This window comes from Palaemon carinicauda, chromosome 28, assembly GCF_036898095.1.
Source record: "Palaemon carinicauda isolate YSFRI2023 chromosome 28, ASM3689809v2, whole genome shotgun sequence".
Lineage (NCBI taxonomy): Eukaryota > Metazoa > Arthropoda > Malacostraca > Decapoda > Palaemonidae > Palaemon > Palaemon carinicauda.
The window spans coordinates 64,797,929-64,812,529 of record NC_090752.1 but is presented as its reverse complement, the minus strand read 5'-3'; the positions used below and the strand labels follow the sequence as shown (position 1 = coordinate 64,812,529).

The following is a 14,601-nucleotide window of genomic DNA, read 5'->3' as shown; positions in this document are numbered from 1 at the left end:
ATATATATATTATCTGCAGTTTGAATTATATACCTTCTAAATGTTTTAAGTCTTTGTACCAGAGTTAAACACTATTAGTAGATTAAATATGGGATTAAATATCGTATGTAGTGTCAGTTAATCAACTAAAATAGACGCTTTCAGATACTGATTATTACCTAAGTTTGTCATTTGAAATTACTCCTTCTTTTTTAAGCTTCAGTTCAATGTAATATCCTCTTTTGAGATTTCATCTGCTTAGAGCTTGACGTCTTCTTTATTCCTGAAAGTTTATCTTCATTAAATCGCTTCGTAAAATCAATGGATCAGCTTCCTAATCGGATAGTTGAACTTCAAAGGTTCAAACTTGCAGCAAATGTTTTCATGTTGAACAGGCTGACATAAGTCTTTTTATAGTTTATATATGAAATATCTATTATGCTGTTACTGTTTTTGAAATATTTTATTTTAGTTGTTTATTATTTCTCCTATCGTTTATTTATTTCCTTACTTTTCGACATTTTACTCGACCGTGACCTTGACCTTTCAACCTTTAAAACTTTAATCATTTCCGGATTCTTACATAACAGCTAATCCCTTTAAGTTTCATTACTCCACGATTAAAATTATGGTCAGGAAGCTGTTCACAAACAAACACACACACACGAACAAGAGGTAAAACATAACCTTCTTCCAACTTTATTGGCGGAAGTAATGTAATAGAATGGTCAAGGTGATTGAGACTGGAATTAAAAGGGCGAAAAAACAAAGCGATAAATTGGGCTGAATATTGTTGTAACCTTTTTGGAGGTGTAATCAGTTGCTGAAAGATTTGAGAAGAGCGTGGATATTGTTTGCATAAAAGATATTAAGCCTCAGGTGGTGGAATGAAAATATCATTCATTTCATTCGGTGTAGCATTTAGACTTTACTGACAGACTGACATTTCAATTCAACAACTACATTTAGTTACAATGTTTAATTTTGTATCATATTTACAGGGGAGTACTGAACACTGGCTCCAAAGATTGGGCCAGATCTCATACTAAAGAAGAAGAAGAAGAAGAAGAATTTTGGAACAGCTGCAGCATAATATCCAATGTCTCTCATCACTTGTTACTATTCCTAGGCAACAAAGAACGGATGTATTTCTAATTGTGCTATATAATTCTTCAGTGTCCCAATATTGAGAAGGTAAAGCGTAATATCTTCATTGATATTCAAATAATCATACAGTTCAAGTAGTCTTTATGATGTGAAACTAGGCTCAAAAAGTGTAGGCCTATTTTATAACCCAGGTCTAATTTTTTATCAACTTCATGCTAGATGAGGCCTGTCCTCAAAGTAGGCTTATCAGTTTAGATTTGCGTAGGGCTTATTTTGGAATATTTGCAAAATATGATTTTAAAAGACAAGAAAGCAGAAACGTGGGCCAAATGACGAAATCAAAATTTACAAAGATATTTTCCTAAATGCTTCCCTGACCTAATTATATCTTTCCTACCATCACTTCACCTAATCTTATCTTACCTACCCTAACTAGCTACTCTTACCTAACCTCGCATTACCTACACTTACTCTACATAACCTCACCTTACCCGTCCTTGCCTAAGTTGCCCTTGTCTTAATAACTATTACAATACCTACACTTACCTTACCCATGCTTTACCTACCCATACCCTACCTAACCTCACCTTACCTGTCCTTACCATAATTTCCCTACCTTTACCTTACTTAACATGCTTTACCTAGCCTTACCTTACCTTACCTAACCTCACATTACATACCCTTACCTTCCCTTACTGTATTTTCCCTTACCTTAATAACTATTACAGTACCTACCCTTACCTTACCTATCCATACTTTACCTGACCTTACTGTACCAACTCTTATCTTACCTAGCCTTACTTTACCTTACTTTCCCTTACCTGCCCTTACTTTACCAATTGTAACCTTATCAGTATTTACCTTACCTGCCCGTACTTTACCTACTGTTACCTTACCAGCATTTACCATATCTATTACTACCTGATCTACCCTCAGTTTACCTGCTATTACATAATCTCAATTTACCTGACCTTTCTATACCTAGGTAAATTTATACTTGAATTTCGAGCCAAATACATGAACCATATAATTTTCCTACTCGCTATCTGGTGTTTTATGCGTTTCTGACCTTGATTATTGGAGCAAACCACCAGCTTTTGAGTTTCTGGGCATCCTTATTTAAAGACAATTATGGGGGACCCCAGTGGGAATCCATGTTTTTTTTTTTTTTTTTTTTTTTTTTTTTGTGGGGAGAAATACCAAATATGAGTGATGTGCAGCAATAATAATAATCAGTAATGAAAAATAAACACAAGATAAACAGTTGGAAAAATATATGATTCATGTAAATGGCTGAAAATTTAAGTGTAATTATCTATGATTCACCAAACTTCCGTCTAATGGTTTTTGCTCCACCGTGGCTTGCTTCCGTCGCAAAAAACATCACTAATTCTATGTACTGGCAAGCGGTACATGCTGAGCTGCACTTGCCCGGCCCGTTGGTTATTGTTTCTTTGGTCATTATTTCTGGGTTATGTTTTTCAAAGAATGCAAATGGTTTTGCTCCACCATGGCTCACAATAAAGAAAAACATCACTGCTCCTATGTTGTGGTAAATGGTACATGTTGACCTGCGCTTGAAAGCCCCATGGGTCATTATTTTGGGGATATTTTTTTTAATTTTATTTTACGTAGCAGTAGCTATACACTGAACTGAGAGCTTTATCATCATAGTCATATGCTGACGTAAATGGAATTACACTAAATTTCAAACTAGATTGTGCTTTCCTAAGTTCCCTCTTGGAGACGTCTATATGTGATGGTGGTAGCTCAAACTGAAGGGGAGGGGGGAAAAGATGGCTGTTGGAGAATAACATCCTGGAACTTGTGCATAAATATTTGTAAGCTCATAATAGATTTAAAAAGCCAGGTAATGATTACGTCATACAAAAAAAAACAGCCCACAAAAGTGAATGGAAGTAACGCATGCGCAATGACCCCCCCATCAGTCTCTCAAATACAAACAATGGAGTGAGAGAGAGATTTCATATTTTAATTGCCAGATATGTAAGTTATTATGCCCCAGCCCCTATTAAACATCTAGAGAAAAATACTAAACAAGCCAGTACTAGTCCATTTCTTTTAGCGAAGTTCAGTTTCGCTAGTAATTAAAACATCGTATATTAACCCATACCTATTCTTATGCCTTCCTTTATTTTACCCACCCCTACTTTGCCTATTCTTACCTTACCTGTTATGATGGCAGATAATATCTAATAATCAATCAAAACTTTGCCTACCCTTACACATCATCTACAATAACTTTACCTACCCTTGCCTCACCTTCCTTACCCTTAGCTTACCTTCCTTACCCTTAGCTTGCCACCCCTACCCCTAGCTTGTCACCCCGATTCTTAGCCTATCTTCCTTACCCTTAGCTTACCTTCCTTACCCTTAGCTTACATTCCTTACACTTAGCTTACCTTCCTTACCCTTAGCTTACATTCCTTACCCTTAGCTTACCCTCCTTACCCTTAGCTTACCTTCCTTACCCTCCTTACCCTTACTTTACCTTCCTTACCCTTAGCCTGACATCCCTATCCTTATATATCTTTACCTACCCTACCCTTACATATGTTGGCCTACCCTACCCTTACATACCATTACCTTACCTTTACTACCCTTACATAACCTTACCTTAGGTTACCTACCATGCCCTACTGTCCAACGTCTTATCAAACTTTAACTTAGTGCAGTAAATATACAATGAAAATAAGGGATACAGCTTAGCCTATTATTCTTTAAACTAACCTGTTTGACTGTTATAGTTATAGAAATTTATTAATTCAACAGAACAAGAGGGATGGACAGCACCACAACTTCCTGTTGGAATCAGCTACATTATATCTTCAGTAACAGTAGAAAATGGACTCCAATTAAAAGTCCCCATTGCTACAAAGTGAGCTCAGTCTTCAACCTCTTAGACATGGGTAAGGAACTATTGAAATTTATTACATAGGTCAATCTTTTAATCATAGGTTTGTAAATAAAAGTTATGGGATTGGAAGGGCTATTCCCAAAACTTAAAACCCATGGGTAAGTAAAGAGAAAGACCTGGAATCCTAGGATAGGTCATGTGGCAGGGTTAATGCTAGTTAAAATCCCTTTGTTCCGTAACTGACAGACAAACCACGCTATTTAATAGGGGTTATTACTTTCGGCGTAGCTGAAATGACAAGCCATTAGAATTTTAACGAGGGTTTACTACCCCACCGCTAGTTAGCGGGGAGGGGGGGTTAGCTTGCTAACCCCCCCCCCCCCTCTCTCACACACCTGTGCTTGAGCACACTTTGCTCTCGGCTCGGGTGGCAGTCGGACGTGCCTGCTCTCACCCTCGTCTCTCTGACAGCCATTTATGTCTTTTTGCTTTTTCTCCTACAGGTTTGAGTGTGAAGATGGCCTCTGCGAACATGCGCAAATGTCCTGGATTACCCGACCGCTCTTGTGGTACATTTATGTCAGCGGTCGAGACGGACCCTCACACCCTTTGTCCTTACTGTAGGGGCCAACGGTGTGATAGTATTAATAAGTGTGGTGATTGTAGGGAGTGGTTTACCTCCCAGTGGTAGAGGTTTTCTCAGCGACGTAAGAAGAATTTCAAGCGGGATATTTCTCCTTCGAAGATTTCTTTGAAAGGAGAAAATCCCAAGGACTCTTCTTCCGTTGCCCAAACCTCCTCCGAAGCTCTCACTCGATCGGTTTCTTTCGAGAGACTGGCGAGTGGTAGCCTAGACCGTGGTTCTGTTTCCCGATCTCGGGGTTCGAGAGATGGCGGTGCCTCCCCTAGCGAGGCAACTCCATCTCTTCCCCTGGGGGAGGATTTAAATGTTGATTTAAATGTAACCAATTTATTCCAGCTTTGGTCTTCCTTGGGGCTCAAGGGTTCACACTCCAAGGAAGCCTTGATTGACACCATCCGATTGGGTGCCGCTGTCAAGCAATCGCTGAATTTGGCAGAGGTTGATCCTCTGTCTATTGTCGACGTTGTGGTGTCAGAGGTATCCAATGCGGTATCTCCTAATACCTCTGCATCTTCTCACCCGGCAGTAGCTGAAGGCTTAGTTTCTCCCATCCCTGCTCAACCTACGAGGGAGAAACTAAGTCCAACAGTCTCTCCTGCTGGTGATTCTTTCCCTCGGGGGAGTTCACTCACAGAGACTCCTCTTCGGAGGACTGCTGAAGGTCACCTTGCTGATCCAACGACCCCAAAGGGCGTATACGTCACAAGGCTCTCCTTCCTCTTCGCCGGAGAGGCCTTCCTTGACCTTATAAGTCGGTGAAGAGGCGCCTCTTCGGTTCTTCATCGTCGTTGCAGTCCGCCGTAGAGAAGCCTCGTCATTGATCTCCAACTGTTCCTGCTACGACCCTGGACCTCTCTGCGGATCGTTCCCGATCCCCTTCGGTGGAAGGTCGTCCTCACAAAGGACACATCGACCTGCCGACCTGCCATCGCCGTTCCTGGCAAATGATGCGCTGTATGCGCCAACAAAACCTGTCTTTAAAAGTCAGGCACCGGTCCCTTCGGGGCAACAAGGGCGTGCGCGCCATCTAGCGCACTGGTCCCCTACGCGCCATGCTAAGCATGCGCGCCATCGACCTCCTAACCTCATTGAGGTTCCTGAGATAGCGCGCCAGTGCTCACCTGTTGCTGCTGTTCCTGAGATAGCGTGCCAGCTCTCACCTGCTCGCCAGCGCGCCATTGCGTGCCCTCAACCTTCTGCGCGCCATGCGCACCAGCGCTCTCCTACACGTCAGCGCTCACCAACCAACGTACCAGTGCTCTCTTGCGTGCCAGTGCTCTCCAACGCGCCAACGATCTCATGCGCTCCCACGATCTTCGGATCTGGGTGCGGTAGGGAAGTCAGCCCTCGCCCACGCGCCAGCGCTCGCCAATGCGCCGCTTGCTTTCTCCTGCACGCCATTCTTAACCAGCGCGCAATTGCGCGCGGTCACCTACACGTGCCCACGAGGATGCGCGCGCCCACTCCCATCTCCTACAGCAGCTACTCACCACCAGCCTGACGTTCGCCAACGAACGTAGTTTCCGACTGGGCGCCCACGCTCAAGGATATCACTCCTGCGCGCGCGCGCCCGACGACATCTTCTGGGGCGCAAGATCTCTCGCCCGCACGCCCACGGGCCCTTCATCCTGATCCTGCGCGCGCAAACGTTCACCTTCGCGTGCGCGAGCGCACAATCAGCCTCCTGCGTACTCGCCGATGTCTCCTGCACATGCTTCTACGTGCCATCGCAATCGCCCTCGCGCGTGCCTCAGCAGTCTCCCGTCGCCACCAGTCTCCAGTGCGTGCCAGCAGTCTCCCGTGCGCGACCCAGGGTATTTCCCATTGTGCGAGCGCCAGAGCACTCCCCCGCACGATCGTCAATACCCTCCCGCGTGCGAGGCTGCATGACAACGCACGGTTAGATCGCCATTGCCGCATTCCCCCCCACCCCTCGCAAGCGCAGAACAGCGCGCTCGCCGGTAGGGGGGAAGGTTCCAGAAAGGTCCAGGGACATTTCATCATCTTTTTTTTACAGGCAAAATCCCCTATGGAAACTTCTCCCAGGGATCGGTCGATCCCTGTCCCTCCAGAGGGAGTGTCTGGCAGCGCATCCGTCAGCCAGCATCCTTGGTTTGGGGCACTAATCAGAGCAGTTGTGGAGGCTTTCAAGCCTGTTCTCTCTGAATTGGGCCACAAATCCTTGGCTGCGTCTACTCCCCTGAAGAGAAAAAGAGGAGTTTCAGATGCGGTTACTTCTCCGACGACTAAGCTGTCTCCTCGTAAGCCTTCGAAGCAGGCCCCCCCTCCCCCCCAGACTTTTTCTCCCGCCCTGACTTTTTCTCCCTCCCTTTCGGACAAGGATTTACCCATCCTCAGAGGAGTCACGTGAGGCGAGACGTTCCCCCATCGCACTAATGAGGGAAACCCCACCTCGCGCTGAAAAGTCTTCTCGGGCAGGGGCGGAGAAGAGCCTACCTCCGTCATTGTTGGAGTCCAGTATCCCTCCCAGGAGAGAGTCGAAGGACTCCAAAACATTACCGTAATCCTCGTCAAGACTTAGAACGGAGCCAGCTAGTCACTCGTAGAACGTCCGCGAGTCTCCCTAAGAAGAGACTTTTGGGACTGGAGACTTTGCTGCTAGTCCATCCGGAGGAGAGCTACAGGAGTCAGAATATGCATTTGTTCCATAACCGAAATACAAACCACACTATTTACATTGGGTTTACTTTCGGCGTAGCTGAAATTGATGAGCCATTAGATTTTAACGAGGGTTTACTACCCCACGCTAGTTAGCAGGGGTAGCTTGCTACCCCTCCCCCCCTCACACACCGGTGAAATGTCTCACTTCACTTTTGGCTCGGACGATGGACAGACGTGCCTGTCTTTGTCCTCGCTTGGCAGCCATTATTTGTTTTGTCTTTACTTAATCACTTACTTTTCTTTTACTCAATATATATGTAAACATTTTTTCGTGTTTATGAATATATTTGAGTATAGAAATCAGTAAGTTTCCTTTTCAGAGTTCGTGCTTGTGTGTGTAGTGTACGATATCTCTGTGGAGCCCTCGGCAGTTAAGCCACCACGGTGTAATTTCATGGGTCGCGATCGAGTTTGACTACGGTCTTTCTCTCTCTCTCTTTTGAGGTCGTTCACCCTTTACTACGTTACCTTTACTACGTCTGAGTAGCTTCCTTCCCGTGTGGGTGGGGTTGCTACGCCGTACGTTTTGTCTCAATTAGTTTATGAATCTAATTGTATTTGTTGATTTTTCAGCTTTTGTAGAACGATTCCTATCAGGGTTTTCGCCCCCCAGATGCTGAAGCCTTGACGAGGATGGGGGGCTTAGGGATTAGCAGCTGGGCTCTAATGAACAGTGGGAACTATTTCCCATTGGACCTCGGTGCCCAGCTGTCGATTCAACTAAATCAGTCAGCACTTTCTCTTTTACTTTTGATTATTTCTTTTTTTCTCCCATCTCTTCCTTTTGGGCTCGATATTGTTGACGACTTTGGCATGTTCGATTTTACTTTGGATGCTGCTTTGGATTTGGCACAGTGTGGGATGGACTGCATTCCATCTCAACCTGTGCCAATTTAGATGCCATCACCCTCTGGCAGACCCCATTGGGTGCAGACCAAGTCTGTTAAGAGTCGGGCTCCAGTGATCCGGTCTTAAGTCACCCATATTTGCGGGTAATGGGTGACGCCAGGCATTGGAGTCGACGGTGGGAGGGGCTAACTACCCCCACTGACCAGTGTACGCCCACCTTAAGAGAGGCAGCCCCTCTCTAATAGAGGACTGGTCCCCGCTGAAGCCTCTTCTCGTGTTGGGCCACATGGGATAGGAGGACTGACATCCTCCGATAAGAGGTGGATAACCCGGCTTGCTTTTTCAAAAAAACCCAACACCTCTGTTGACGACCTGGAAAATACAAACATGGACCTCGGTACAGACAGCTCCAACTCGGGTTCTAACATTGTAACGTTAGAACCTTATTCACGTCATGTGAATAATAAAACGCTAGAGAAGAAGAGAGAGAGAGTGAAAAATGATGACAGTACAGAAAGATATAGAAAAGTAGAAGTATTACCTGGTCACTATGAAGTAGTGAATTATGAAAATTTTTTTATCTTGGAATTTGAAAACGGAAGAAATGAGCGTATAAATGTTTTTAAAGCTAATAGAGAAATAGTTAATTTATGTGGAGGGCAGCCAAAAATTTTACCCCAGGGAAATGGAAGTCTCTTGATAGAGACACTGTCCCCATTACAAGGTGAAAGGTTAAAAACACTTACAACATTGAATGGTCATAGCGTAAAATGCGTTTCACACCCTACTTTCAACCAGAGTAGAGGTGTGATATATGCTCCAGAATTGTTGGATATAGAGGAGAAAGAAATAGAGGATGAACTGAAAAGTCAAGGAGTAGTTAAAGTAGTCAGAATGAGAAAGAGAGTTGGAGAACAACGTATCCCTCTTGCTACTCTGATTATAACATTTGATCAATGCCGATTACCAAATGTTATAAAAGCTGGATGGCTATCTTTGAAGGTAAAACCATATATCCCGTCACCATTGCGATGTTATCATTGCCAAATGTATGGCCATTTAAGCCAGAAATGTAAAGAAAAACTAAACAATAAGCCAGCTGTTTGTGCCAACTGTGGAAAAAGTAGTCATGGAGTATGCATAGAAAACCCTAATTGCATACATTGTGGGGAAGCACACCCAGCTACATCTAAAAGCTGTGTAAAGTTTATTTTTGAAAAAGAAATTCAGGCCATTAGGACCATGGAAAGGGTTACTTTTAAAGAGGCTCGTAAAAGAGCTCTTGAAAAGCAAATAAGACCAGGGCAACCTTTTTCAATGGTTCTGAAGAAAAACTTGTCAAACCACACAGACGAAAATTATATCTCTACTTCTAAGATAAAGAAACAAATGAAAGTAGTTAAAGAGGTTGAAAGTCCCATCGAAAATCTATATCCAGAAATTGTGGAAAAATCAAAACGGACACTTAAAGATCTGAAAATTATTCAAAAGCCAACTACTCCGATTTTAAACAAAAGTACAAACCTCTCACAGGCCGTTTCCTTGCCTGATCTGATGGAGGTTGCACTCGAAACCAATTTACCTGGTGAACCCGTAGTGGGGAAGGTGCAAAAACCTGACAGATCACAACCTTTTAATCGAAAAAGAGAGAGACCTCCCTCCCTCTCTCCTCCTACCATAAGAAACATTAAAGTCACGACTTCCAATAAATATGATATCTTGTCTGCTGATGTTTCTGAACAACTAGAAGGTAAATTGAACCAATCAGAAATTCAAGTTGAGGCCCACCATCCTCCTCAACAATTAGATCAAAAGGACACAAAGAAAAAGAGAAACACAAAACCCACTATATCAAGATCCTCTCTAGAGTTACCTCCGGGAAACATTGTTAGATCAAATAGTGCCATTGGGAAGACTTCATCTAAGGTGTCTTCCAAAAAATAAAACATAGTTTTTTCCTCCATTCTGCAATGGAATTGCCAGGGTTTAAGGGCGAAATATGAACAACTTAAGCTCCTCATACGTGAGCACTCCCCTATAACAGTATGTCTACAAGAAAGCAAGCTCGATGCTAATACTCCTTGTCCTCGAGAGTATGTTAGCTATAGGACACCATATGATCAACGAGCAGGGAGCCATGGGGGAAGTCTTATATACATTCGTCGAGATGTTCCCCAAATATCTTTGTCTATCTGTACCCCTCTGCAGGCAGTGGCTGTACAGATTGATATAGGGAGAAAATACACAATCTGTTCTCTTTACTTGCCTCCAAATGATAACATCTCATATGATAATATAGTAGAGGTGATTAAACAACTCCCACAACCCTTTCTCTTACTAGGAGACCTTAATAGTAGACATCCTTTATGGGGTGATGTTTTAGCAAATGCAAGGGGTAATATTATATCGTCAATTTTGGAGAATGAAGATGTCGGACTCCTCAATACAGGAGAGCCCACACATTTTCATGTACAGACAGGTACCTTGTCCTGCATTGACCTATCAGTTGCAAGCTCTAACTGTCTTCTCGATTTTAATTGGAGAACATTAGATGATTGGCATACTAGTGATCATGCACCAATCATTATAAACACCAACAATGGTCCACCTTTACAAAGATCACCTCGATGGAATCTTGATAAGGCGGACTGGAATAGATTTCGGGAGTTAAGTGAAATTGAAGGAAATGCAAAACAGTTTGAAAGTGTTGATGATGCCATAGACTTACTTAATGGAACTCTTCACACAGCAGGAGTGAATTCCATTCCCAAAACAAGTGGGATATTCAGACGACGACCAGTCCCCTGGTGGTCGTCAGAACTAACTGCCCTGCACAGAGCCACAAGAAAGTCTTTAACTCGATTGCGCATGCACCGTAATGAGGAGAATTTAGTCATTTACAAGAAATGTAGAGCACAGTTCCGCCGTGCCATGAAAGAAGCTAGGCGCCAGTCTTGGATGTCCTTTGTTTCCTCCATTAACAGTAGAACACCAACATCATCTGTGTGGAGGAAAGTAAAAAAGATAGCAGGAAAATTCACCCCAAACCCACCACCAGTGTTAAAGATAAATGGCCAGTATATGACTGGAGCAACCGAAGTTAGCAATGCCCTGGCTGACCATTTCTCAAATGTATCGTGCAAGTGTCAAGCAGCTCCTGGTCACCAGTATAGGAGCAATGAAGAAAAGAAAGTTTTAAACTTCGCAACAAGAAAGCAAGAGTCATACAATTCTCCTTTTACTGAAAGAGAATTTGATTCTGCTCTTGCTACTTGTAACGATACAGCCCCTGGACCCGATGGAATTCCATATGCAATGATTAAACATGTACCTTATAATACAAAGTTATTTATTTTAAGCATTTTTAATAGAATATGGCATGATCATAGTTATCCAAGTGTTTGGGAACTAGCCATTATTTTAGCCTTTTTAAAACCCGGTAAGGACAAGTTTTTAGCAGCAAACTACCGACCTATTGCATTGACATCTTGTTTATGTAAAATCATGGAGAAGATGGTCAATGCAAGACTGATTTGGTACCTTGAAAAGAAGAATATTTTATCACCCATTCAATGTGGATTCAGGAAAATGCACTCAACGACTGATGTGCTGATACAACTTGAGTCCTCCATTTGTGAAGCCTTTGCTTCCAAACAGCACCATGTTACAGTTTTTTTTGATCTTGAAAAGGCATATGATACCACATGGAGATACGGTATACTTAAAAGAATCCATGAGTGCGGATTGAGAGGTGAGCTACCACTATTCATCCAGTCATTTCTTTCACATAGAGTTTTCCAAGTGAGAGTTGGGGAAGCTCTATCACAGAGTAAATGCCAGGAAGAAGGAGTTCCTCAGGGGAGTGTGCTGAGTGTAACCCTTTTTGCACTAGCAATTAATGGGTTATCCTCAGTCATTCCCCGGGATGTTCTTGCAACATTATTTGTGGATGATCTCTCCATATCATTTGCTGGAGCCAGAATGGCAATGGTTGAGAGAAAAATCCAACTCTCTATTGATAAAATTATCCATTGGGCCGATATGAATGGATTTAAGTTCTCAACAAGTAAAACTACAATTGTCCATTTCTGTCGTATCCGGGGAGTACATCCAGACCCGGATATATACATCAAAGGTCAACGGATCCCATGTGCAAGTGAAGCCAAATTTTTAGGGTTGATATTTGATTGTAGGCTTACATGGGTTTCTCACTTAAAAACATTAAAAGCTAAATGTGTTGAAGCTATGAATCTTTTAAAAGTCTTGTCCCATACATCATGGGGGGCAGACCGCAATACAATTTTAAAATTATACAAGGCCTTGATATTTTCCAAAATTAGTTATGGATGCGAAATATACTCCTCAGCAACCCCAAGCCGGTTAAGAATACTAGATTCAATACATCATGCTAGCATTAGATTGTCCACAGGAGCCTTTAGAACCTCCCCTATCACAAGTCTCCTTGTTGATGCTGGGGAGTTGCCTCTGGACCTTTACCGAATGTCCTCTATTATTCGGTATTGGTTTAGATTGCAAAGACTCCCCAATTCTTCAGCCTTTCAAACTGCAAGCCTTGTAAGGAACTCAACCTACTTTGAGTTGCACCCAAAATCTCCTCAACCCTTTGGGTTTCGGGTTAACCAATTATTAAACAATCTGGATATGATTAGAAATAAGGTGCTTCCATTCAAGGTATCATCAACGCCTCCATGGAAATTACCTGACATATCTTTTTGTAGATACTTTATTGGAGTTAAGAAGAATTTGACTGACTTAGAATCCAGGTCTCTTTTTATGGAACATGTCGAAGAACATAGGGGATCGACTTTTATATATACTGATGGCTCCAAATCTGATGCTGGCGTTGGATTTGGAGTACATAGTAATGATTTTAATTGTAGAGGTGCACTTCCTCTAACAGCTTCCATATTTACTGCCGAACTGTATGGCATATTAACCGCTATTGAGAAAATAGCTTTGGAAAAGGAGGGTAATTTTACAATTTTTAGTGATGCAAGGAGTGTTCTTCAAGCTTTAGAAGTTTTTAATTCTAGTAACCCTCTAGTTTTAAAGATTTTAGAATGGCTTTTTATTATTGGACGGAAAGGTATAACTGTTCGATTTTGTTGGGTTCCAGCACATGTAGGTGTGTCTGGGAATGAGAAGGCAGATTTACTGGCGAAGAATGCGGCATCCGAGTTGCTACCAAGGAGGTATCCCATTCCATGTAACGATTTCCTACCTTACATCAAGAAATTGGTATGTGATAAATGGCAACAGCACTGGGATAGTCAAGATGGCAATAAAATGAGGGAAGTAACAAATATCATATCACCTTGGAGGTATAACATGATTCCCCGAAAATGGGAGACGACTCTTTGTCGTCTCCGTATTGGTCACACACGGTTGACACACGAGTTTCTGCTGAAGGGCCAACACCAACCGTATTGCGAGGACTGCTTAGTACCTTTAACAGTGAGGCATTTGTTGACCGAATGCCCTAATTTTACTAACTTAAGAAATAGATATCTGTTTGAGGCTCGAGGTGAGGATGGCAGGTTTATCCTTGCCAAGATTCTTGGACATGATGTGTCTTACTATGCGAGCGGAATTTTTAGATTTATTTCAGAAGCAGGTCTTCTGAAAACTATTTAACTATTTTAATAACTTCTTAATTTTTATGGTTTTAATCGAATTCTCTTTTAATTTTCATATACAGTAAATGGTATCGGCGTCAATGACCTTAGATGTCAGGATGCCAGAAAACTTTCAATCAATCAATCAATCAATCAGGGTTTTCGTTCTTTATTTAGTGTTCATTCATTTTTAAATTACATAATTATAATTGTTATAATTCTGTGTTTGTTACAGCTCTCCTTCTGTGAGTGTAAGTGGTTGTGAGGGCACGTGCCTGTTGTGTAATTCTTGTGTTCTTTTCCCTCGGGATTCCTCTTCGGAGTCTTCCCGGGGAATGAATGTTAACTAATGATTTTTTTTTTATTTTGCACAGTTAACGATCTAGTTTGTTTCTGTAATGTGACAACGGAGTGAGCTGTCTTGTTGAGGCCTGGGGATTCTGCTGTTGCTGCCTCCCCTATAGATCTTCGTCAGGGGCGTGTCTCCTTCTCCTGGAAGTACTCCTGTGATGACGATTGACAGCTCTCCAGTTCATTTTAGAACACTCAGGAGGCTCGCCTCCTTGGGTGGGTAACTTTCCTTCCGAGGGAAGTTTTCCTATCCAGGCTTGAGTTTTTTTCCCTTTGGGGGGATCTCCTCTTGCCTTTATTTCGTGCGACTATGCTCTTGGTGCTGAGCGGTCGCACCTGCAGTTACGCTCAAGGGGCTGGGAAACTGCAGGAGCCCCTCTTTGGAGGATTGCTCTTTTTAGGTCACTGGCTGACCCGTCTCTTCTACGAAGTGTTTCTCTTTCGTTCGCGAGGGAGTAGACTTATAGAGACTCCTC

General features: G+C 42.8%; 1 long non-coding RNA gene across 1 annotated transcript in view; it reads left to right on the top strand.

Moving 5' to 3' along the window:
* The first annotated feature begins 1,051 nt into the window (after positions 1 to 1,051).
* Positions 1,052 to 14,601, top strand: part of LOC137622076 (uncharacterized) — a 37,539-nt gene continuing 23,989 nt past the window's right edge. Inside the window, exons 1-2 of the long non-coding RNA XR_011040347.1 lie at positions 1,052 to 1,173; positions 3,880 to 4,016. This is a non-coding gene — a long non-coding RNA (uncharacterized lncRNA). The remainder of the gene's footprint in view (positions 1,174 to 3,879; positions 4,017 to 14,601) is intronic.